This window comes from Haemaphysalis longicornis, unplaced genomic scaffold (assembly GCF_048455015.1).
Source record: "Haemaphysalis longicornis isolate Haplotype H1 unplaced genomic scaffold, Haemaphysalis longicornis Haplotype H1 scaffold_3, whole genome shotgun sequence".
Taxonomy (NCBI): Eukaryota; Metazoa; Arthropoda; class Arachnida; order Ixodida; family Ixodidae; genus Haemaphysalis; species Haemaphysalis longicornis.
Window position 1 is genome coordinate 101189992 of NW_027526335.1, and position 26755 is coordinate 101216746.

Here is a 26755-nt window from a genome sequence, read left to right on the forward strand (position 1 = left end):
AACCGTTCGCTCAGTTTAGAAAATTCTCCCTATCAGACAGATGGTCGGACGGGCACTACGCTATCTAGGCGCGATGTGCAGGTTTTCAAGAGATTTCAGGTCTACTCTTCCTTTTCAAAGGCTTTACATATCAGGTTATCTTCTTTAATTGGAATATTTGCCTGTTCTGAACCGAACCTGCAAGCCCAACCATCATTATCTTGAACGGGTGCGGAAAGATTCCGTATGAATATATAAACAGCGGCTCGCACGTTGTTATGCCTCAATATCCAGTGAAAATCAGGTACTAAATCTTCTTCCTTTGAGTTGCTGAAGTGACCGAGCTGATCTTTTGCTCTCCAAGCTTCTTCACGAAGTTATTTCATGCTTAGAACTTTGGTCCCATCTTATAGTTGTCGATCCTTGGACAACATGGACATCGCTTCACTCGCGTGTCTTCAGCGTCAATGCTTAGGACTGCGGTGCTCAGGGGTGCTGCCTGATCTGCAGGTTAGGCGTGATACGACTGACCACAGATTCATTTTAAGTGCACATCCCTTTAGGGGCTCGCCTTATCGTCGTAGCTCGCTCGCTTGACCCCAGTAGAGCCACAGAGCGCTCCGTCGTCGCGGCGTCCCACAGAGGCTTCGAAAACCAAGCGGTTTATACGGCCATAAGCGTTCGAAACCGCTGGCGCTTTTCATACACCTCCCCGTTGTTTAGCGCAAACAAAACTGCAGGTACATTTAAGGCAAAATATACGTAATTAACCGCCAGCGCCCGCGTTCATTTAGTGAGGAACGCTGGTTGGGTCGGTTTTTACGATAGTAAACGAAAAAAGTGGCAATCCAACGCCGGCACGTGCGGAAGGAAAAGCAAGCACAAAAAGAACAGAACTCGAGCTGACTTCAGGCAGGGGGCGTGCGAGCGCTGCGGAGGCGGGGAATTCGAAGTTCGTTGGATAAACCTCCGTTGAATTTATCAGGATAGGAATGAGACAGGGCGGCGAAGAGCGTGATGGGTGGTAAGAGCTAGTGAGCGGATAACGGCGCCACAATCCATTATGGCGAATCACTTCTCTGAAGTTCCGACAGCTTTCACATTGGGTGGAATGGCTTTAAATTTTAAGCTAATACATGGACAAATTCCTGGTATTCGGAGCTTTTGTTTTTTTTTTTTTTAACTCAAGCTAGAAGTGTCTTTTAAGACCCCGAGAAAGTACCGTCCTTTCCGCACTCTCAGCTCCTCTAACAGGCACTGTCTTCGCTGTGGCTTCTGTACTGCATATGTCAACAGTTCCCTCCATCTGTTCAGCTGAGACACTCCCTCTTACATAGAACTGAATGATATCTTTCTTTCTTTGTTCTGTCGGACTGAATTGCTCATTTTATAGTGGTAGTTGAACTGCTGTGTTGCCGTTTGTTTCTTATGTTGCCGTGCGCTTTGCATAGTATGCTGTCCCCATTAACGACTTTATTTTATTTTTCTATGCTAGGGACTGATGCGCTAAGTTTGCTCGTTTGTGTGTTGTGGGAAAATGTTCTCTTTTGCTCATGAAATGTAATTGTCAGTTTTGTTATAGCATATATATATATATATATATATATATATATATATATATATATATATATATATATATATATATATATATATATATATCACTTTTGTTTGTGTTCATGGTGTGTAGTGTGTACGTTGTTCATGTTTTATAATTTTTTTAGTTTTTACATGTTGTCTTTATACGCTGTCAAAGTTTGCTTTCTACGTTTGTTTGTTTTTCTCTTTCTTTTCTCTCGTTCTCTGTTTGCTTGTCTCTTTCACTTCTTTTTTGTCATGTCTTGTCTTGTGTGTTTTCGTTAACCTTGCATTCCTTCGAATTTATATCCATTTGTGCACGAGCACTGAGGCTACATGGTTGTTTGCTCATGGGCACAATAAAAAAGTATGATTGATGATGTTTATTATTATTGCTATTACTTTATTTTTCTGGTGGTGTTTTTTATTTTTGTTGCGATTTTAAGACGAAACATTCTTTAGATGATTCGCCCCGGCCACGCATGAACATACACATACATACCCGTAAACCCGCACACACGTACACATGCATACACGCATGCGCGCACACGCCCGAACACACGTTCCGCACGCAGCCACCGTCCCGAAACACAGCCACCGGTCCACCACCAGTACAGTCGAGCGTTACTGACTTCCCGCATCACGTTTAAAGGGGCTGGTTTCAACATCACCACCACCCAATGAAGTAGCTATGAATTCTCGTCATAAATTCTTGTGCACAATTGCGACTCTTCCTGACCAGTCCAACTTAGAGGACCTCCACCAATATGGCTCCCTCGTTCCGAGTGAAGCCAAAATCGACACAGCGCGGTATAAAGTACGGACCGTGGCACGCCAAGGCCCCAAACTTACAAACTATGATGATAGGAGGTGTTATCATGCCAGTTTTACTACGCACATCGAGTATTCCACTCACACTTAGCTCACAACCCCCAGAGCCCGGTGTACTGAAGAACGTGGCGGCTTAATTCGATACCGTAATTTAATTCGATACCGTAATTCGATACCGTAATTCGGTTCGTAATTTATTTCGACTCCGCAATCTCCTCCCACATTTTCTCTTGAAGTCACGTGAATGACCCCGCCAACAGTGAAAGTACTGAAACTCCGAACGGAGCGCGAGGAACTCCAACTGGCCGTCATTCTCCTCTTCAAGGGTATTGACACTATACACTTTCAACACAATATTCATCATTCTCCACACTGTCAAGGCGGAGACTTTGCGCTTCATAACTCTGATCATTCTCTCTGTCTGGCACTCGCTAGACCAAATTGTCACTGCGTCCGGAATTCATCTCAGTATAGGGTGTGAGTGAGTGAGTAAATTATTGTTGATAAACAAGCGGACCTAGCCTTGCAGGGAGTGCCGGAAATTGAAACACCCTAATAGCACGAAACTATATGCGCCCAACCAGCTCTAGTCCCATAGGTTTGTATCCTTCAAAAACTGGAGGACCGGGGGTAGTATGTCGCGCCTAGTGATCCAGTACCCGTTCGTGAAAAGAACACCTTCCAAAGCGGCATGCGGTGGAGCGGTTAGCCTTGCTTAAACAACTTCAGCATAGAGTAGCCATCAGCGAAATGGTGAGGAGACGGCTCACCACACGGCCCCCGTGGGGTGAGCCGTCCAAGATACGTGAACAATGATACGTGTAGCGCTACGGTACCGGAATGGACATTTGCCAACAACACCATATACAACACCGCCTTCGCTTCATAGAGCGCAGCCAACGCTTTCATGACCCTACACCATAGACTAACGCACCCTCCATTGCCGTGCGAAAAACCCCGAGGACTGCAAATCCTCGTTCATAAAGCTCGGACTGCCCCCAACTTCCTACAGCCCGCCAGGAAGGTCTGCACCAACACGTCAACAACCTCTCAGAATGAATCTTGCCAACGCAAAATAATTCCTCTGAATCCTTACCAGAGAGGCGTGAGTTTTTAAGAAGACCTAGGTTTACGGCCCGTGTGTGTGACGGACGCGGGTACTTACACCGTTCTCACCACGGAACCTAGCCTTCACCGAGTTCCCACTTGCACAACCTCATCAGGATGCGTTGGTCCTCTTACAGTCCCAATAAATATGTTCTCACTCTTGCCGGTGTGCTGATATAGGCGCACCGTCTGTTAGAAGGTGGTACCTGAGCTTCCGCTGACAATTCGGTACTGGTAAGTCCAGAAAGAACCGTTTGGCCGCAGCTACGATTGCGCCACCCATGTGTAGATCATACTAAACGAATTAAGCCCTAGATGTCAAATTTTTCGCAAAGATGACAGATTTTTCGCAAAGTGTTCTTTTGTAGCTCTCACTGCGAAAAAAAACAGAAAACTAAAGAAAACTCGCAGCTATGTAGCTAATTGCAATTAAACAAGGGAGGGAGGGTGAGGACCTCTTCTACAAATTCTGGCATGACGTGTCAACATGGGGTTAATGAAGAAAAAAAGACCACTGGCTTACGTGAGCGGACTTCGGTTGTTGAAACGTACGCCATTGGGTGCATTACACTTGCCGTTTTCGCGGCAATCAGGAAGAAGGAAAGGTAAGAGTTGGCAGGCTTCGGCATCCCCTTCCGGGCAACACGCGTACGTGATACCGCAAGCATAATACGGGCTGTACGATGGAAGGCGTGGGGTATTTTGATACATTATACGTGGTACACATAATATCACATAAACCTCGGCGTCCGAAAGGGGGCGAGGGGAATTTCCCGTTTGCGGACTTGAGGTCGCGTCTCTAAAGGCCAAGCTTAGTTTCAATGCGAATACTAGAGGTATGGCTAAATAACTTCTCGCATTGTTCCCCAAAATTATATAGAATTTTGCCCTTGGATGGTCATCTCTCCGTTTTTCAATGACAACAGTTTCAGTAGCATTTTTCGGATGATCACACACGAGGTGCAGTTACCTTTCCTCCTTAAGAAATTTACTGTGAATGCCCGTGAGCATAAATATTGTATAGAATATCAGGGAAATAATAAACACAATCGTTCTCAATATGACCGCCCTGTAATGACAGCAAGAAGGTACCATACTGGGTTACAACTTAAGAACATCAACAGCAGTTGCTCCGGCACCTTATCGTGGCAACCGGCGGTCCTTCCGCGCCGCGAAGAGTCCATAACTGCGAGTATTTATGGAAGCACAAAAGAAAAGCATGCGCAGAAACAAAAACATTCGAACTTAATGTTGTTAAGGGTTCATTTTTAAGGTAAGGTAGATTTCTCCAGCTAATCTTTATAAAAACGTAAAATTATTATAAAATGTTTCATTCCGGGTCGGAATCTGGTGAGGAAACTACGAAATCCGGAAGAGAGAACAAAAACTGTGGATAACACGCGTACGTGTGTATAGATATAGACGCAAAGCGAAGCAGAGGCGAGTGCGTCGATAAATGCGAGACGTGTCGCGAAACGTATTGGCCCGTGCAAATGGAGAATGTCCACAAGTAATTTTGCTTCTCAACTAAAGTTATATCTGTCTCGCTTATAAAGGAATACCGTATTTACTTGATTCTAAGCACGCCTTTTTTCCACAATCTCGATGCCCAATGTAAGAGGGATGCTTAGATTCGATAAACCTAAATTACCCCCCAACATTACTTTTTTAACGGCCACATTTCGACGAGATGGGGGCAAGGAAAATTTTTTTTTTAATTTGGTGAACATTCAAAAGAACAATAAATACCGACAGTGAACCCACCGCTTACGCTTGACACCCAGTCACATTCACTACCAATCGAGTCCTTGTGCCACTTGGGCCGCCGCTTTTAGTATCCCCCAACAGGTCGTCTTCTGAAGGGGTTTGTAACATAAAGGTTTATAAATGGCTTGACCACACCGTCAACTCGGGACCGCTTCCACGCGTCTGAAATCCAGCTTGCGATGGTTGTATAGAAAAGGGAGTGGTTAGAATCACATGCTAACTATTTTCCAATTTTTTTATCCCGAAAGTAGGGGAGGACGCTTACAAGCGGGGGGGGGGGGGGTGCTTAGAATCTAGAAAATACGGTTGTTTTCTCTCTTAAATGGATCATGGAGACAAAAAAGAAGTTTTGTTTATTCAAGAAGCTGCTTTCTCCCAAAACAGTGATACTAATGTCAACACAAATTTCGGCCAATTGTTCCAGATAGGCAGCAACACAGATTAAGCAGTGGCGACCCACCAGCCACTTTCTGTCCCTGTCTTTATGAGGTCACGGGAACGTCTTTGTGCAATTGGCGGCCGCAGACCAAAGCTACAGCCAGCAAAGAAAACTGTGTGCAGTGGGCCTCCAGTTGCGGTTCGATTACACGAGTTGGATGCTAGCATGGAATTAACGTAGTAATAACTCTGTTTTATGGATTATTAGGTCACTGCTTTCTGTGATGCACAAAAAGTTTTTCGCTCAAAGTTTTTTTTAATGTTTCTGGCCTTTTTTTAGTGGAAACAGTGTCATTCAGAGCCCCAATTGACAAAGTTTGCCAAAGAATGGTCGTTTTATATAAGGAAGAGTTGTATTTTCTTTCCACGGTCTCCTTAGGCTCTTACAAATTTTTAACAGCGGAGCTCTTGTAAAAGACGTTAGTTCAGTGTTGCAGAAAAAAATACAAGAAAATGCGGAGCGCTCGTCATGGCCTCCGCGATCACCCCGCGCTCGTTTTGCTCAACGCGCGCGGGGAATCTCGGGGGAATCTCGAAGGGCATGCGCTCGTGAGCGCGTTCCTTGCGGCGGCCGCCGAGCGCTCCCGGCACGCGCAGTGGCTTAAGCAAAAAAAAAAAAAAAAAATGTCGAAAACCACGAGGAGCGGGAAAATTCCGAGCGCTGCTGAGCACGTGCCACGCGTTGACCGTCGAGTCCCCTGCTCACACAAAGGCTTTAATACGAAAAACAAAGCTCCAGCACTGTCATCAAGCGCTACCGCGCATATAATTCTTGGCATGATGAACACGACGATATCGATGCATATGATGGTGACTACTAATAGCACAGTGCAATGCAACGACGATACATGCAAATAAACAATTTTAAACTTGTACAAATGCGTGGTGGTGTGCCCCGCAGCGTCCACGTATAAAGAAATCTTGCAGCTTCGCTATGGTTCAAGCCTTGCGGGACTTAGTGCAAGCTTCGCCAGTTGAGCTGGTGGAAGTCTACAATGCTGAGGATGACTGTGCATGCACCACTCGTCGCGAAGAAGACAACGACCTCTTCGATGCATATTACAACGATTACTAGCACCGCAACGATGCAAATAAACAATGATACTAAAACTTAACTTTGTGTCCGGCAGTGCTCACCTACAACATCTCGTCATTCAAGTTTTGCGCGTGAGTTAAACTTCCCTGAATTCTTTTTAATCTGCCGTGCTCGAATGAAGTGCCTGTATACCTCTCAGGCCATCTACAAGCAAGATAATGCAGCTGCGTACCTTAAGCAGCTGAAGCGCCTTCGGACAAACCATCTAACCAAAGTGACCATCCGCTGAACAGCGTCAAACAAGGGCGTCCAGAGAGAGATATGAAATGGAACCCCGGCGGCCAGTGAACAACCAACACAAGAAACATACAAGAAACAAGCGACCACTTATACGGACCTAAATCTCAGCCTGTTCACATTGGGTGTTCCACTTTTGCCCTCGCATTACCGGCACTGGAGAGATCAATAACCTCGAACTCAAAACGCGACAAAAACGTGATGCCCTAGAACCCGACCATGCCAACACAGGATTTGCAGCATTTTACCCACCCATCGCCACACGAAGTAGAGACATCTTGGAACACCACACGCTTACAAGGAACGAAATACCCACCTCCACATCCAAAGCTCACCAAAGAAAAATCAACACAACTACGACGACCAGACAAATTCAATTCCCACACATCCCCGGCTTTCTCGCTCAAACTTCCGACCTCTCGGGAACCTAGCGAAACCATTTCAGGAAAGTGATATTTGGCATAAAGCAAGACGTCAACGTGGGGATGAAAACTCTAAAATAAGTTTCCAGGATTCTGAATATTTTTTGTGTGATTTGCTGTGAAATCCTATACCCCATGCATTTGTGTGGGATAGTTTCCATGGCTGTGGAGCTTAGTCGAGCAACGTGCTAGACTTGAAACTGCGCACAAAGCAATTTTTCAGCCCCAATATTACCTGCGCCAAATTGTTTTGCATTTCGCTAAATGACTACAGAGTAATCACTGTTGAAAGAAGTGCCATGAGCGGGAAATCTGCACATGTGCCACACAATTGCACGTGGTGTACCTCACATTATACAGCTACGAATGCAAGTTCTGCGGCGGAACCCTATACAACATGGTATTGGAGTGTATGGCATTAAGGAACTCGCGGAGATCATGGCACCATCACCGGAGCAGTGGGAGGCCGTGCTGGCCATCGCCTTCCTGGAGAACCAGCGTGACGTGGTGACCCGGGCCGTTCGTGCCGCGGCAGGCCATAGCACCCCGGACCCCGGACTAGGGACGCCAACCACGTAGGATGACCACCTCAAAACCAACGCGGAAGATCATTCCCCCTCCTCTACCCACTTCTGGCAAATAAACGTTTATACTACTGCTACCCGCCCCATCAACCGATTTTTCAGTGAGAGTACACTATATGCCCAGCTTTTTTTGCAGCAAGTTTTCCGCCCTTTGATTCAATGCCAACGTGTTGTACGTATGCATTGCATGCCCTGAACGCCACTAATGACAGTCTATGTAATCGCACTGCGTGAAACGTCCAGTGATCATGCAGCATTGAAACGTGGACTGTATACCCAGAGAAGTGTGCAAGTATTGCCAAAATAGCAATAGGTAACTGCTGGACAAAATCTGCTCAAGTTTCCACGTTCTATTGACGCCAAATTTGTAGCGTCACAACATGACACCCCAATTACGCGTGATTGTGGTATCATTCGTTATGAGTATGTCTATGTTTTTTATGTTTTGTTGATTTTTTTTTTTTGGGGGGGGGGGGTGTTTGATTATCTTTATTGTCTTTCTGGCACGGCAAGTAAAGGGAGCTTGCCAGACAATATTGGTCAATGCATGAAAACGCCATGTTTCTCACCAGCTTTTATCAGAGTTTATCTGGATTTGGAAGGTGTAAATATACCAAAAATTCGCAGATCTAATTCATTCCTTTTAATTTTACTATACAAATAAGGGGACGTTGGCTCCAATATTACCGGAGTAAAGAAACAAATAGCGCGTAACTTCAGCTAATTAAAAAAAATTTAAAAATCGTCCCTGCCAGGATTCGAACCCGGGGCCTTTGGATTAGAAGTCCAATGCGCTTTCCGCTGCGCCACAGGGACCACCTGTTTTCGTTTACAAAGTGCAACGAAACAAGGACGCAAGAGATGAACAAAACGAGCACTTATCCTGGCAGTCCAGTGCGCTAAACCAAGTCAACATGTCGTCACGGTTTTCTTCCTCAATTACATCACAGGTCCTGGCAATTCTCTGGAAAAATTAGTCTCGAACAGACCATGCCCTGTGGCCACTGTTTTGATGGAACCCACCCGTGCGCAAACTTGAAATTATGCGGTGAAAAGAAACAAGTAGCGCGCAACTTCAGTAAAAAAAAATTAAAAATCGTCCCTGCCAGGATTCGAACCCGGGGCCTTTGGATTAGAAGTCCAATGCGCTTTCCGCTGCGCCACAGGGACCACTTGTTTTCGTTTACAAATTGCAACGAAACAAGGACGCAAGAGATGAACAAAACGAGCACTTATCCTGGCAGTCCAGTGCGCTAAACCAAGTCAACATGTCATCACCGTTTTAAGTGCAATGCACTTCTTAAGCGACCCTGAACCTGCGTCCACCGGCGATGTCCGCGCACGTGGAGATGGGCGTGCGCAGCCTGGCCGCTGACATAGCACATACCCACGTGGGGGATTGGCCAGGAATCTCCTCGTCTTCCTTGGCAACGAGGGAGATGGGCGCGCGCTGCCTCGCCGCTGACATGGCACATACCCACGTGGGGGATTGGCCAAGAATCGGGCGTGAGAAGGGCTAATGCACCTGCTTAAAGGAGTACTGACACGAAATTTCAAAGCTGAGATCCGCTCTAGCAATCAAGTACAACGACAACACAAATAGGTGTCTGTGAATAAATGCATCTTTCTTTCTTTGTAGTTGTGTGTGTGTGTGTGTGTGTGATCTCTCTTTCGCGAACATTACCGAACCACGCAAATTCAACTCGTGCATTCGCACTTTCACATTCTTCCCCTCGGGGAAATGCGGGGAATTTTTTTCTTCCTCAATTACATCACAGGTCCCGGCATTCTCTGGAAAACTTAGTCTCGAACAGACCGTGCCCTGTGACCACCGTTTTGATGGAACCCACCCGTGCGCAAACTTGAAATTATGCGGTGAAAAGAAACAAGTAGCGCGCAACTTCAGCTAATTAAAAAAAATTTAAAAATCGTCCCTGCCAGGATTCGAACCCGGGACCTTTGGATTAGAAGTCCAATGCGCTTTCCGCTGCGCCACAGGGACCACTTGTTTTTGCTTAAGTGAAACAAAACAAGGATGCAAGAGATGAACAAAACAAGCAGTTAGCCAGGTGTCACCTGTAAGTCCAGTGCGCTAAGCAAATCAACATGCCCTCGTCGCCGTTTTCTTTCTCTGTTACATCACAGTTTCTGGCAAATCTCTCAAAAAAATTTGTCTCGAACAGACCCTGCCCTGGGGCCACTGTTTTGATAAAACCCACCCGTGCGTAGGCTTGAAATTATTTTGCAGCCCTGCGTGGCCTGGAAGTGTTTTTCTCGTAGCTTAATTATTCTGTTTTATTATATTTATTTCCTCTCACAATGAAAAATTCCCTAGGTTTGTGGTGCAAAAGACGACCGTAATTGAGTCCTGACAAAGGCTTTAACACCAGATGGCACCTGGGTGCGAACGATATGCGGCAAATCTTTGCAATGTTCATCTGTACAAATCGTATGCCACTTGTGTTTTGCGGGTAACCAGTAACCAGTAGCAGGTCACTCGTCAGCGGCGAGTAATGTGAGGGTGAGTTCTTTATTGTTCCCTACTAAGTGAGTCAGTGGCCACACCGCCATGCATGTTCTAAGCATGGTGGGGATGGGATAACGCATGGGAAAGTATGCGATGGCGATATTTCCCGAACGCAATACAATTGCCTACCAATTTTTTATACAACTTTGTCGCTATTTCTCTATATAATGCTCATTGTAGGATTCTAACATATATGCTGCACCAGCTGAGATTTGCAACTGATCATATCTACTGATCGACTTTACTCATCAACTTTGGAACTGATCAACCTGGCTAAGCCAATGCTTAGTTAAGCTGCTAAGTTAAACTGCGTGCTTGGTCAACTTAACGCAGGCTCGTTATCAAACAGGCTGATTTCCGGTATTACAATCAGAAAATCATGAAAACGGGCCCTTTGCTGTATGTAAACGATGACGGCCGCTCTTCCGACTCCTTAGGCCCCTCCAGAAAAACTTTCCCCCACCCCATCCGAAGTCACATTCTGGCTCCTACACTCTTTTCCTTGCAGTGCCTATTATGCGGGGCCCCGGGACGTTCCCTCACATGATAGTTTCCGAACAAACCCCACTACCTCCGCCCAAATCCATCCGATTCACGAGCTTTGTGAGAGAGAGCCTTGGTCAGCTCCACCATCGAGGACCAGCGTCAGCTGGTCGAGACGGCATCTGATGTGGCCCGTGCTCAAGGTGTCCCGGACTAAGGCAGCCGCCCCGAATACTCCACTGTGTTCTCAATGAAAACATTTATTAAGTGCAGAGTACTTTTGTGCCGCTCTTCGTCGTCGTAGCTGGCTCGCTGGACCCAAGCAGAGCCGGCGTTCCGTCGTATACCCGCTGTCGTCGCGGCGTAGCCCAGAGGCTTCGAAATCCAAGCCATATAAGCGCTCGAAACTCGTGAACCGCTGGCGCTTGTCATACATCTCCCCTTTGTTTTGCGAAAGAAAAAAACTGCAGGTGCATTTAAGGCCAAGTATGCGTAATTAACTGGCAGCGCCCGCATTCATTTGTTTAGGAATGCTCGTTGGGTTGGTTTTTGCGATAGTAAGCGAAAAAAAGTGCCAGTGCAATGCCGGCACGTGCGGGAAGAAAAGCAGGCACAAAAAGAACAGATCCCCCGCTGGCGCAGCTTCAGGCAGGGGGCACGCGAGCACTGCGAAGGGGGGAAATTTGAATTGCATTGGGTGGTAGCAGTCAGCGGAAAACGGTCCTACGGCCCGTTATGGCGAATCACTGCTCTGCACTTCCGACAGCTTTCAACTTGAGTGGAACGGCTTTAATTTTCTCTCTGTCTCTCTCAATATCTCTCTCTCTTTCGAAACCCCGGCTGAAAAATTCTGATCTGTGTTTGCGCATGCGTGAGTGTCCGTCCCTCGAGGCGGTATCGCGCCTACGGGGAAAATATTGACACCCACATGACACGTAGCCATAAGACTGCAAAGGAGAGCTATACAGCTTTCTCTGAAACTTCGCAGTTGAAGAACAAATCGTCCTGGTCGAGAAATTTCTCTTCTACCAAAAAGTTTGTAAGAAAGCCGTATAGCTTTTCTTTGTAGACGTGCGGTTGCATTTCTGGTGGGTGCCAAATTATCTCTTTGCAGGAACCTATTAGGCATTAGTGGTTTTCCCTAAAGTAATCGATTAACACTCGTTCATGTATGTAGTTCAGCGCATGCAAATTCACGTATGCGAATGCATGCGTAGGCCGTAAAACCTGGGCATATATTGTAACGGTGAACTCACACGGTGGATATCGTAGCAGGTGAAATAAGGACTTTTATTTTATAGGTGAACATTTGTTCATCTGCACGCTAGTCAAAGCGAGCTTCAACATTTTCTTCCTTGTTTCACACTGCCGCTAGGCGCCCTCTTAGGCTTCCTCTTTGAGTGGCTGCTCCCCCGAAGACTCATTGCGCGAACACAGACTTCGCTCGCAACCTCAGCGTCGAGGCAATGTCAGTGTGTGATCGGCGGGCTGGGTAGGAAGGGCGTGATATGGTGGAACGAACCCGCAGTGCACGTTGCGAGTGCAGTGGCTGCGTTCCCATGTTTATTTCAGCAGGCTTGCTCTTTCTACCGCCTGGCTTTCTCGGCAGTTACGCCAAGAGCCGCTGGCCTGTTTGAATGACATCTTCCCGTCCACACCTCGCGGCCGTTACCCGTCACTCGCTACAGCGACGGCCTTGCGGTGTGTTCGCGGAAAAGGGGAGGCTGCGCTGTGCTAGGCCGCACGCCATGCCACGCAGCGCACGGTCAAACATTCGAAAATAGAGGGACTCGGGTTCGACGCAAGATAAGCGCCACGCCGCGATCATTCGTCGTCGCCGTATGCCGAGCACGGTGGCGGGGTTGACCACACGCCTGCCTGTTCAACTCATCCCTTTCGAACGCCAGTTGCAGCGAAGGAAGCAAAGACGCGGGTATCAACTTTCGAGTTCGAATATTTATTAGAATTATTAGAATTATTAGAATGATTAGAATTATTAGAATTTATTAGATTGGAAAACGATGCTCCCCTTGCGCGTTTCTTGCGGTCTCTTTATTGTTGGCCTTAGCCTGTTTATACATGAAGGTATGTATGTGTGTGTATGTATGCATTCATATGCGTATGTACATGTACATGTATGTATGCATGTATGTATGTATGCATGTATGTATGTATGTATGTATGCATGTATGTATGTGCGTATGCATGCATGCATGCATGCGTATTTATGTATGTATGCATGCATGCATGCATGTTTGTATGTATGTATGTGTGTGTGTGTGTGTGCATATGTGTGTGGATGTGTGGGTCTGCGTGCGCACGCGTTTGGTTGTCGAACGTGCGGCTCATTTTTTAGGTGGGAACAAGCACGTTGTAACGGTAACTCTGATGCCCGTAAATGATATGGTCGGAATTTTTAGCTCAAATGTAGGTACCAACAGCAGATTCTTTAAACATCCCTTTCGTATCGTGTTGATTGCAGATCTTCCGTCAACTAGAATAGCAACGACAACAATAACAAAGGAAAAAATTCACCCGCATTTCCCCGAAGGGGAGCATGGGGAAGTGCGAATGCACGGGTGATGCGAAGGAACTCTTCTTGGCCAATCGCCCTAAGTGGGTATGTGGTGGGGTCGCTTTCGCACTTAAAAACTCTTCTTGGCCAATCGCCCTAAGTGGGTATGTGATGCGGACGGACGGATGGCGGTGGACGCGTGATTCAGGGTCGCTTAAGAAGTGCATTCGCACTATTTCCCGTAGGAAGTGGTTAGTATCACGAAGATATGCCGAATGGGTAGCGAAGGAACTCTTCTTGGCCAATCGCCCTAAGTGGGTATGTGGTGGGGTCGCTTTCGCACTTAAAAACTCTTCTTGGCCAATCGCCCTAAGTGGGTATGTGGTGCGGACGGACGGACGGCGGTGGACGCGTTATTCAGGGTCGCTTAAGAAGTGCATTCGCACTATTTCCCGTAGGAAGTGGTTAGTATCACGAAGATATGCCGAATGGGTAGCGAAGGAACTCTTCTTGGCCAATCGCCCTAAGTGGGTATGTGGTGGGGTCGCTTTCGCACTTAAAAACTCTTCTTGGCCAATCGCCCTAAGTGGGTATGTGGTGCGGACGGACGGACGGCGGTGGACGCGTGATTCAGGGTCGCTTAAGAAGTGCATTCGCACTTAAAAAATACGGTCTTGTGCTAAATAAATATCCAGTCTCTACTCGTGTCGATAGAAGAAAACCACCCCGGGCCTATATTCAAATACCGACAGGTGCGGAGTATACCGATTACCGCAACAGATAGATATGCAGCAATCGGTGAACTCATCTCGTTGCTATGATAGATCGGAAATTCCCTCGAAACCGTATCACGTACATATCCGCGCAGGGTGGACGCTGACCTAATCGAGTATGAATAGTAGAAGAGCGTTAAGTGCAAAGAAAACCGACCTGTTTGCTTGCTTGCTCGCTCCATTCAAGTATAAGGTGTGGGGCTGACCTCCGGGGTGATGAGGCGCGGTTCTCTCAAGTTTGATAAAACGACTTTCCTTATTGCCGTTGGTTTCAAATTTCCCGCTTGATGTTTAGGCGTCGCGTTATTACGTCTGCATATGTGCACGCAAGCGCGTGTGGGCGTGTGCGCGTGTGCGCGCGTGTGCTGTGAATGCTTGTATGTGTATGCGTGTACGTTGAGTGCATGCGTGAATCTTGGGCAACCTGCGTGATGATGAACTTTGTTGAAACTAGTGCTAACCACATCCAAAAACAAGTTCCTGCAGATGCCGAACGGAGCACTTGCTTTATGGCATCACAGTCGCTGGGCCACCAGCTTTGGGATAAGTTCGATTTTAATTTTAAAATGATCGTCATTTTCTATCCTGTGTCCGTCTGTGACATGATTACGACAACAATATGGGCATTTTCCCCGTGTTTCGTGAACAGAATTTGTTCTCGTGTTTGACTTATTGGCCCAAGGAATGCACCGCAAATTCTGGGTTTTCTGAATCTGGTATATATAGCGCTGCTTTAAGGAATAGGGGAAACTTCTTGTAGGTATACATTGTAAACCAAATTTTGTTCAGTAAAAAATACAGGGGAAGGAAGGAAGAACATGAAAGGAAGAAAAGGGTAAAAAAGCAAAAAGTGGAAGCAAATAACCAATTTACAATTAAAAACCGGGTCATCTGCACTAACGTGAAACCTGGGGAGGGGCGAAGCATGAGTGTATAAGTATTTCTGGCGCCTTGGCATTTTTTCGTACGGAGATGAAACCGCTGGGGGTAGAGGTATGCAGCTTCGCTGCAGTGTCTTTGAAACACGAATCGTTCTAGCGCGAGGCGTTGGAAAACGAGTGTCCCGGTGTGTTCTTTTAGTACGCGTTACGTTGTAGCACGAAGCCTTGGAAAACGAGTGTCCCGGTGTTTTAGTACCATGACTACATGAAATGAAGACGACGACAGGAGACGCCGACAGCTGAGCCCCTGAGCCTCTAAAAAAAAAAAAAAAAAAAAGACGTGAACGTACTCTACAAAACATTCCGACTTTATCGTTCATGTTTCTTTTTTACTGAAGGGCACAGCGAAATGGCAGGTCGTCGGGATCAAAGCACGCGCAGAAACCACGTGGGTTTAATGGGTAACTTGAGACATAAAAGTAATTATCTGTACTGTTCCTTTAAATGACGGTAGGTGGAGTTAATGGCCTCTTCCATTCAGCCAACACCCCCCCCCCCCCACCCCCCTTTCCAAGCTCGATAATTTAGACAGGGCCGCGGTTCCTAGTAAATGGCAGTGTAACAACCCGTGATAACAGAGTACAGTGTTTTTGACAACCAGGACGTTAACAAGGTATCGTCCGGGATCTTTCGTGTTTGTCGTCGCGGTTATCAATAAAAAGTGAAAATTAGCGTTTAAAAACGGCATGGAAGACTGGACTAAGGGACGCGCTGTTTTTAAACGCTAAAATGTACCAACAGCCCCTTCAGTACACCCTTTTGCAGTGAAATTTAATGCATACAGAACAAAATGTAGATTGATACCTGATATTCTTGCTCTGAGTATTAAAAGAAGGAAAAACCGTAACGTCCTACGGTTGTGGAAAATTCCGCGCAAGAACCGCTGACGTAACGGAGTACGTAAGAAAGCAAACAAAATTTCATGAAAATTAAAACAGAAACAATGCAGCACACCTTGATACAAATTTGTTGCCGGCTAGAGAAGACGTGCGAAGAGCTCGTAGAATTTATTTCTAGGTTGCTTCATGGACAGCCCAAGGAGCGAGGTCAAAGGAGGCAGTGCGACCAGCTTATCGGGGCACGTATCGAAGGTCTTCAGCACGCACACCCTTTGAAGTAACACTAGAACCATCCGGACAACTTGTTTGCTTTGCGTGTAAAAATTTTAATTTGGTTTTCGGCAGTGAAAGCCTGTAAGCGTGACCTCACACAGTCAAGACTGAGCAAAGTCACGCCTCCAAGAGTGCTCCAGGAGTACCTCCAAAAGTCACACTACTCCAAGGTTTTCTGTACCGGGGCAGCCAGAGGAATCATCGGCTGGACAGCTTCGGAGCAAAATGGGCCTCCGAAACCTAGTAGAAATCCCTTCGGCTACCTGAAGGACAACGTTGACCTCCGGTCCATGCAGCTCCACGCCCCCTACGGTATTGTCAGCGGCTTGATTAATGTACATACAACTGTATCCTGGAATCCGGACCAGGCTAGTTTCCCTTACGTGGGCTGGAAAGGTGTTAGTAACACCTCCGCCGAATTCTTTCTTGCTTGCCGTCGTCGTCTTCGATGTGTAAACAGCAAAAATTGATGAGTGCAAAGAATATATGTCCGTTCCAATATTTTAGCTCTGACAGACCACCAGACTAACAGTGGGTACTGAGAGACAGGACTAGAAGAAAAGGAAGGCCAATAACTCGATGGAAGGACCAGTAAGAAAATTTGGGAATAAAAAATGTGCTCGAGCAGCGCAGGACAAAAGCAGTTGAAGGTCAATGGGAGGGGCCTTCACCCTGCTGTGGACCTCAATAGGCTGTTGATGTTTTTGGTAATGTGTTAGGCCTAAGAACTTCGAACGTCCTTCGACTGAACAAATTTAGAAGCAGCAACCACCGTCGTGACGCAGTATGGAGAAAAGCAAATGAAATAAAAATAAAACAAAGCGGCTCGCCTCAACGCCGATGTCTTGTTTGCTAGAGAAAAAGGCCACACATGCGAAGCATTCAAAGTTCCTGGATTGCACCATGGTCAGCATAAAGTGGGAGGTCAGAGCGATCATTTTATCAGAGCTCGCATCAAACCTCCTCGACGGGTAAACCCCGTGAGGTAACGCGAGAACAATCCGGATCATTATCTGCTTCCTTTATGTAATCTGAGCACATACGGGATGTAATCGAAAAGTTCACGGAGAGGTAAAAAATTATGGTGCTGGACAGTTCCCATTTACACAAATTTACGCTCCCGAGCCAGGGACGCTTAAAGCGGTATGCGTGGTTGTGCGGTTGCCGAGCGCAAAGCGAAACGAATTGTTTAGCAGCTTGCTATGGCAGCGGCTTTCCTGCTCGCATTTATCCATTTCAGACCTCCTTGCGGGATGCTTCGCCCAGCGACAGTAATGCGGAAATGTGACACTATTACACGCATCTAGCTTGTCTGAAATCACCCACGAATTTAATGTGGGAACGAACTCTCAGCTTTTTTTTATATATGACAAGTTCGCTTTACGTACGGCCGAGTGACGGGGCATATCAAAGAAATTAGTTCGATAAAACGCAAAAATAAAGACAAAATAGTGGGCGCAACGAAGTTGTTTAAATATATCGAAATATCTCCTAAAACCTTTTTTCATCTGATAAGCACAATTATCGCAATGATTAAGATTTTCACAAGCCATTAATTTAGCGCTACCGGCATTTAGCTGAAGTCGCTTTACTTAGGTACATGAATCCACGGTCATGGACGAGTGAAACACGATTACGAAAATATGAACCGGAACAATCAAAACTGTAAAAGTGTGGAAAGCTGGGCGAGTTGGTAAGGTGACATCTTGAAACAGCGCAACACGGACGAGGACGTAAGAAATAGACAAGACGAGCGCTGACTCACAACTGGTTTATTTCATTGAAAGCCAATAATTTATCACTTTGGCTTCAAAGGAAAAGAAAAGATGAAGGAGAGAAAACACCCAACAGCAACCCTAGCGGGCACACTAAAGAAGAAGAACAATCATATTGTTCGATTTCCTTCTATGCGAGTACAATTGAGGCGTGGCTAAATTACAGTAACAAAGTTGCTAAATGCGGTTTTTCATATATACTAATTAATTATATTTCAATTTTATCTCCGTATGGAGATGAAATTTCAGTTTCATCTCCATTGTCAAAAACGCCAAGGCGCCAAGAATACACTTGCACACTGCATGCTTCGCCCCTCCCCACGTTTAACGTTAGTCGAGACCATCCCAGCACTTTTTTTTTCTAGAGGCGACCTGCTCGAGCTGCTGTCGGCGTCTCCTGTCGTCTTCATCGTTTCACGTAATCACGGTACTGGAGCACCGGCGCACTTGTTTTCCGACGCATCGCGCTAGAACATAACGCGTAATAAAAGAACACACCGGCACACTCGTTCTTGAATGCCTTGCGCTAGAGCGTTTCATCTCCGTAGGCAAAAACGCGTACCAAAAGAACACACCGGGACACTCGTTTTCCAACGCCTCGCGCTAGAACGCTTTGTGCTTCAAAGACACCAGGCTTACATCACGGCTATATACCTTTAACCCACCGCTCCATTAGTTTCATCTCCGTGAAAAAAATGCCAAGGCGCCAAGAATACATTATACACTGCATGCTTCGCCCTTCCCCAGGTTTGACGTGAGTGGAGATGGCCCAGGATTTCTTTAACTATCGGGCCCTTGCATTATCATACTTGGACATAAGACTTTTTTTATATATTCCACTAAAAATAGTGTCTTCCTAGCAAAAAAACTTGTGTATAGTAGTGACGCCGACTTTCAAGGGGCTTGGTGTAAAGTGCTCTAAAGGGATACACAGGTCAAAATTCTGCAGAAATTAAGACAATTATCTACTATTGCGTAGCATTCTTATGCCGCCTGTCTTGAGTGTGAGTTTTCTCCATCAATTTTTTTTTTCTAAATCCTGTCCGCCCAATTATCTCCAATTACGCTAGTTAACGATAGCAGATGAAACTTATTGGGCGAAATCTTCATTATAGTGGAAATGCAGGGTGTTACACGGCTCGCCATTTTCCCTAATTATTTTATATTTTTATTATTTCTTTAGTTTTTCAAAATTTCGTTCGACCAATTATCTCCATTTACGCTATTATAACGACTACACGTTTAACTTTCGCGAAATCTGCATTATTGTGGAAATGGCATGCGGTATACATTTTGACATTCTCCGCATTTTTCGAATATTTTTCTTATTTTTTAGTTTTTCAAAATTTCGTTCGACCAATTATCTCCATTTGCGTTATAACAACGATTACATTAGAAACTTTCACGAAATCTGCATTATTTTGAAAATGCTGGGCGTTACACGGTTCGCCATTATTCCTAATTATTTTATATTTTTATTGTTTCTTTAGTTTGTCAAAATTTCGTTAGAACAATTATCTTCGTTTACGTTATTACGATTACATTTGGAACTTTATGCGAAATCTGCATTATTGTGAAAATGCAGCGCGTTACACGGTTCGCCATTTTCCGTAATTATTTTATTTTTCTTATTTTTCTAGTTTTTTTTTAATTTCTTTCGAACAATTATCTCCATTTATGTTATTAAAACGATTACAAGTGGAACTTCAGCGATATGTGCATTTTTGTGGGAATGCAGGGCATTACACGGTCCTGGCTGTGGGGGTACTCGACAAAGAATGCAACGCAATAATAGGGGACACTTGGGTTTTCATGCTGTTGTCTATCAGACTTCTAATGTGTCACTCGGGAAAAATGTGTTTCTGGCAATGCGTCTGTGCACGGTAGTGAAGCCGACATTAAAGGAGTTTGGTGTACAGCTTAACGGCATAAATATTTAATTGACAATTCCCACTTGCACGTATCTGCAAATTTTTGTTCCAACTCACTTGTTCCGTTCTAAGGAACCATAAACATTCGACTGCCTTTCAGCCTTGGTGAGTGTTTAGCTCCAGAGACCAATCTAATCACGATGCGTGAAGAAAGTAAACAGCCACCTACGTTTACTCAGCGTGCCTAACTCAACGTAATTTTAAGTTTTATTCTAATCTAACCAATAGATTAGAGGATAACCTAACCTGACCTGGCCAGATTTTTAACATTTTTTTTCGCAGCACCACATACCTAAAGGAGGCTATTCCAACGTAACCTAACCACACTTAACCTCTACTTTAGCTTATTCTAACCTAATCTAACCAAAACTTAACCAACCCGAGTTTTATTTTTCAGTTTCATTCCATTTTATTGGAACGCCACGTTGTGGAACGACCTGCGAAGGCTGCCTCGTTGTGGTGAGAGCAGACGCCGTGGCAACGTAAGCTCAGTGCATCCCTTGTGACACCAAAAGAATTATCTGGAGTCATTATTTAATGTCTGTATATGTATGTGTGTGTGTGTACTTGCGTGTTGGTTTGTTGCTGTAAAGAACCGTAAAGGCGGAAACAGACTCCGCCTATAATTGCCTCTCGTGATGATGGCATCTGACGTAGAGAATTCCTCGCTAACCCGCAGACCTAAAAATTTCGAAGGGGACGGCGGAGCCGCGTCTTCCTTTTACCCTTGCGTATGCCAGTATCCGAAGACACTCAAGAACAAGCCTCCCGTTTTACTTTGTATTTGGGAAACTACAGCCGATATCAACTGCGGAATAGATGTGCAGATTGTTAAATAGTAAATCCTCAGTTCAGTGAACTCCACTTCAACCCCAGTTTCACTTAAACAAACTTTTCTGCAACTCTCTGCCTGAAATTTTTTGTGGGACAATATGACTTCATTTTCGTATCCGTTGAAGGTCGCTGAATTGTAGCTGCGCTGTTATAATACCAGTGTGTCTAACCGGAAAAAAATACGGGATCGGTTGCGGTTCGGTTTCAGAGAAATCCATTTCGTTCCGGTTCAGATCCGGCTCAACTGAATCATGCTCAGAACCGATTCGCGAACCGGCTCGCAAGCTTGAACCGGTTCGTGAACCGGTTCAGGGCTGAATTATTAGCGAAGTGTAAGAAACGTTTTCTACTTTAAATTCACCATGAAACTCAAATACAATTTTTGTTCATTAATAAGGCTGCATTGTTTAATATGCGCGGTGCAATATTAAAGTGAACTTTAAAAAAAATTAGGCTAGGTTTTAAGCAAAGCGTAGCCGGAGCTCTGCACTCCCGGGAATTCTCCACCGATGGTGAAGTGATTCTACCTTCCCGCGCGAACACACCCCATTTCAAAATCCCCCTCGATAATGCCTTCAACGCCCTTCCATCTCATTGCACCCTTACCCGATGCGTCTGCCCCCCTCCACACCCCTCCCTAACCAACCAGCAAGCCATAATCTATCGTCGCCTTCGGACCGGTACCTTTTACAATCCCGTAATCCTACCCCAGGTCGCACCCACTATCTACCCCCGTCAATGCCAACACTGCGACACCCCACTCACCACATTCCACCTCACATACTCCTATTCCCACTCCCCTAACCCACCCCCTTCTCCACCCCGGAGCAGTGGGAGACGGAGCTGACCAGCCAGGACCTGGCCCGCCAAGGGCCTTGGTTCCTCGGCCAGTCGAGTCGGTCCGGTCAAGCGGCATCCCGGAATAGGGATGCTTCACCCCCACCCCCTTCCTTTTTTCTCTTTACTACTAAGTTTGCAACTACTGCCAGACACTTTTTCACCCTGACCTTATGTCGTGCTAGGTGGTGGTGGAACGCAATTTAGTGGCCTTTAGAAGGGGAAAGGTCGTGCTAGAGACTGCATAAAGCTACCCACAAGAGACACGACTGTGGGAATTACTGGCACCTATTGTTCCGTTTTATTGAACCGCTTGGATGCTAACGAGTTAACTGTCAATTTTATTTAAATTATTTTCTTCTTACGTCACTACAAATGTTGAGCGGAAAGTTGGGAAGTTTTTTTATGTTTATCATCTCTTCTTGTGACAACAACGTACTTCAGGCCATAATGTCGTTGATCGAGTTACCAAAGGCCAATTCTTTTAAATAAGGCTAGTAGAGCTTTGTTTTTATGGCCCATTTAACGTTCCTAGCCAAGCGTAGGAGGAGACGCGGCAGAGAAATAGCACCGACCCCTGCGTTATCGGGCTTGTTATTACGACAACGAAGAGGAAATGCTGCCTGCATTCCTATAATAAAACAATCTACACAAAACTTCCACGCAAATCACGCACGCACAATAGGGCGTTCCATCCTCCCGTGAAGAACAGGTTCTTTTGTACCTGTTTTCAAATTTTCAAGCATCAAATTTAAGAAACTAGTAGAAACCAGCGAACTGGAACGTGCCTGTAGTGTCCAATGCTCGGCACACCTGTCGATTCAAAAGAATGCAATCCCTCAAATTTCGAATATACGCACGAAGTTCTGTCTTGGTACGTCTCTTCTGGTATCCCCCTGCTGCGCGTTCTAGATGCCTATTTCTGCGGTTCCCCTTCGCTGTATTTTTCTCTCCTTCTTGATGCGTATAGTTCGCCTCGCTTACATAAAGACGATTCCCCAACCAATAAAAACTCTTTCTTTCTGTGTCCCGTCCGTGCCACTGTTGTTTTTATCCTTCCGATTGTGTACCAACCAGACAAAATTTCAACACTTTTGAGCTGCTACAAGCTGGCACATGTAGGGTGTGAACCTTTGAGCGGCTCGCAGTGCAGCAATCTCGCGGTCTCGTGGCCCCTGCACAGTCCCAGTGAGGGAAGGGCGAAGTCGGTGCTGCACGCCCCTTCTGCAGGCTGTCGAGAGTGTGACATTTTTTTTTTTTTTTTGCATACCATTAGAGTATTGGTGCGCAGCCGTTTTACCATGTTGTGACCACGAAGAGAGCGTCTATAGCGTTTGAATCACCTCAAGGAAAAAAGTGCGCGAGAGATTGCGAAGTTAATCATGCGTGAAGGAGAGAATCCCTAATGACACTGACCGCCCGTTGGAATGGTCGAGCCCCAATGTCGTGAACCCGAAACCGATATTTATTTTTTTTCTGTTCCAGTGGACTCAGAAAATAACGGTTCAGGTTCGTGTTCAGTTCCGGCAAATATACCGGTTCAGTTCCGGTTTTCGGTTCGGTTCGGTTCCAGTTCAACACCCTGTTTAAGACAGAGGTCAACGACACACTAAAACTTTCGTTGCAATGACAGAAGAAGCGTCTTTCCAAAGATTTACAAGCCGCACGTTTATCGAGACCGACGCACCTCGTTCGATGGGACGAGCTTAGAGCTTAGATGAGGTGACGCGATTACGAAAGCTCATCCAGGACCTGGGTAGTGCGATCGGAAGGATATGGACGGACAAATTTAACTAAAGCCTCCAGTATGTGTTTTTTCGCCGGGCAGGGACGAAAGATTGCTGTCAACGTGCCGAGTACTTTTGCAGTGGTGTTTTGCATGAGTCAGTTTATCTTCCTTGTGCAGTCACCGTTGTGGCCGAAGGGCTTTTCCTCAAACTATCTTCGGTCATGCGCTTACTCACTTTTGTGAGGCTATTTTCTGCGTGTTGGCATGAGCACGGGCTTTTACAAGCGTAGAGGCATTTCGGAAAAAGGTAATACTTGAGCTTTATAGGTTCTTAAGAAGAATGCGGTCGTATCAAAGGGTAGTTCGCGGGCATTGATCGTGAAACCAAGGCCGCTTGATCATGACCCTTCGGCGTACGGTTGACAGGAGCCTCGCCTCAAAAACTCGCGTTTCCATATCACTTTTATTATGGCCCATCTTTTGTACACATAAAATAGACATGTGCCTTCCCTCGCTGTCTTCTGTCGTGCTTTCTTATTAACCCTTGTATCATGCTCTCAAGGACTTAGTAGATCGCGGTTTTTGCTGTTCAGCTCGCACCTGGTTCGCGTGACTCAGTGCAACGCTTTTTTTCTTAGCACTGGCAACTCGCTGAGCGAAAACACTCCGTTCAAAGACTCGGTCGAAATGATATTGGCGCTGTCATAGTAACGTAGGACATATTTACGGCGGAGAGCGCCTGGCCGAATGACCTTGTACACGTACCTCCTGGGAGGCTCCACGAAACGTGGCTGCTACAAAACAAGTAATTTTCACGTCACCGTATATGCCTTTAGCGTGCTGTCAGACTTTTCACAAAAGTGTACAGATGACACCAAACCAAACAATGCCGTGGAACCTGGCTATATCGGTAAAGAGCAAACAAGTCACACACACCAACACACCATATACAAGAGCTGTTTGACCTTGCGAAGCAGAATGAACCTTCATCCTTAAAAACGATTAAAGTTAGAAAAACAAGCTTCTCTCCAAAATCATTGAGCGATCTAGTTATTTAGCATGCATCTTTATCTCCAAAATTATTGAGTGACCTAGTTACTTATCATGCATCTTTATCACAGAAGGCAATGCATTCCTGGCTCCAGCGAAAATATGCCCGTGCGTACATACGGGCATCTCGAAGTGCCGACACCACACATTTTTTTCCGCTAGATACATCTCCTGGCTAAGGCGAAGTATCTAAGGCCAACAGCATTTGCAAACTGTTCGTGTGCTACACAAGTTTCTTATAAATCTCGCGTGTGTAGTTAGCCCCCGTTCTTGAGTTCTTGGACAGGAGGGTTTTGTCTCAAGATATGTGTCAGATTATCAGAAAAAAAATGCACCTTTACGTAAGCTCGTCGCACGACGTGTCATCATGCCGAGGGACGAGGGACGGTATTCTCTTCCCTCATGATAGAGACATGGACGGACGAACAAAACACTTGGGCACAATGACACGCCGAGAGAAAGAAAGAAAGCGTTTATGGTGCCCCCGACGTTAGCCGCACCGTTGCGCTAACGCCCTTATTGAGCCTGCGGGATCGTACTTACATCTTACCTAAACAGGGGCAGTGATGAGTGTGTGTGCATTTTTGTGTTTTTGTGTGTGTTTGTATGAGTGTACAGCTGCGATGGCGCGCGTGTGTGTGTTTAGATGTATGTGTGTGCGAAAGTATGTGTGCATGTTTTTGCTTGTGTAGGTCTTTGTGACTGATGGCGAGTGTGATTTTGTGTGTGTGTGTGTGTGTGTGTGTGTGTGTGTGTGTGTGTGTGTGTGTGTGTGTGTGTGTGTGTGTGTGTGTGTGTGTGTGTGCCTGGGTGCGTGTGTGTGTACGCGTGCATGTGCGTGTGCGTGCGTGTGTGCGTGCGTGTGTGTGTTTACATGGATGTGTGTGCGAGAGTACATGTGCATGTTTTTGCTTGTGTAGGTCTGTGTAACTGTTGGAGTGTGATTTTGTGTGTGTATGTTTGTGTGTGTGTGTGTGCCTGTGCGCATGTGTACGTGTGTGCGTGTGTGCGTGTGTACGCGTGCATGTGCACACGCGTGCATGTGTGTGTGTGCGTGTGTGCGTGTGTGGGGGGGGGGCACTTTTGTGCATGTTTGCGTGTTTATGAATACACCTGTAACATTCTATGGTTTTGATAAGACCTTCTCCAGAAGATGCATTAACCGTGACTGTTTATTTTAAAGCAAAGCTTTCTACCTCTACCTGCCAACGGTTCTTTCGTGGAGTGTGGGACAAGAAACTCCCAAAGCGGCTGGGTATGGGGAGGGCGCTTTTCACTCATGGAGCACAGTGCAGATGGCGCGGCGATAGGGCGCTATTACCCAGCGTTCCCCGCGCGCAGGTGACTGCATGCTCGCACCGGCGGGCGGGTCGGCAGGACGGATTTGTCGTTTGTTTTAGCGACACCTGTTTTGGGCCTGTTTTGGCGCTTCTTCGTCTCCATTGCGCGCTTTCTTCGCACGGCTTGATTAACTTTTTTTTCTGAGATGGCTTGTGAGGCGTTTTGGTTGAGCTCAAGCTCTAAAGCACCACTCGGAGCTACCTTAAGTCATAAGTTAGTGCACAGAACAGCCGAATTGGGCGTACCGGCCTAGAAGATTATTTCTTAAAAAGTAATTAGGTGCATAAATTTCGAATAAAGCCGTACTACCGCAAACGCAGGCATAGAAGTCTCAAAAGTAGCTGACGTTCAAACATAACTCCGACTACGTCATTTGCCCTTTCATCGCTTTAGCATGTTGCCGCCCCTTTAAAGTTACAATGTCGCAGCAGAAACACGTACCCACAGTTCCCCAAGCTGCAACAGGCGATGAAGTCCTCCGGTGAAGCGCATGTAGTCCCGACTAGCCAAATTCCAGAGCTGTCTAACAGTAACAAAAAGCTCCGTATTACAGAGAGCATACGATATATCACCTTTATTTCTTATGGCACATTTTTGTCGTTCTTTACCCTGCATCTCGACAATGTTGGAGCCTTCTTCTTTCTCAATACACCGGTGAATGTCGCATTAACCAGAACGATTTTGTAATTTATTAAGAGTGTTTATTTTGCCACAGGACATGTTCAGGGGCATGAGTTGATGATAACGAAAGTTGATTAGATGGGCACGAAAATGTTAGCTTCGAGGAGGAATTCTAGGAGGGAACGATGATGGGGCCCGGCCACGTGTCCATGCGCTGTATGCGGATGCGTCATCTACGCTGGTGTTTGTA

The 26755-nt window shown here is 46.0% G+C and overlaps 1 long non-coding RNA gene and 3 other non-coding genes across 4 annotated transcripts in view; all 4 read right to left on the reverse strand.

Moving 5' to 3' along the window:
- LOC144174960 (uncharacterized) overlaps positions 1-26755 on the reverse strand; it is a 95448-nt gene that overhangs the window by 52195 nt on the left and 16498 nt on the right. The gene's annotated exons all lie outside the window — the stretch shown is intronic.
- Trnar-ucu (transfer RNA arginine (anticodon UCU)) lies at positions 8780-8852 on the reverse strand. Its single transcript has one exon. It is a non-coding gene; the product is annotated as a tRNA-Arg (tRNA).
- On the reverse strand, positions 9134-9206 carry Trnar-ucu (transfer RNA arginine (anticodon UCU)). Its single transcript has one exon. It is a non-coding gene; the product is annotated as a tRNA-Arg (tRNA).
- On the reverse strand, positions 9966-10038 carry Trnar-ucu (transfer RNA arginine (anticodon UCU)). Its single transcript has one exon. It is a non-coding gene; the product is annotated as a tRNA-Arg (tRNA).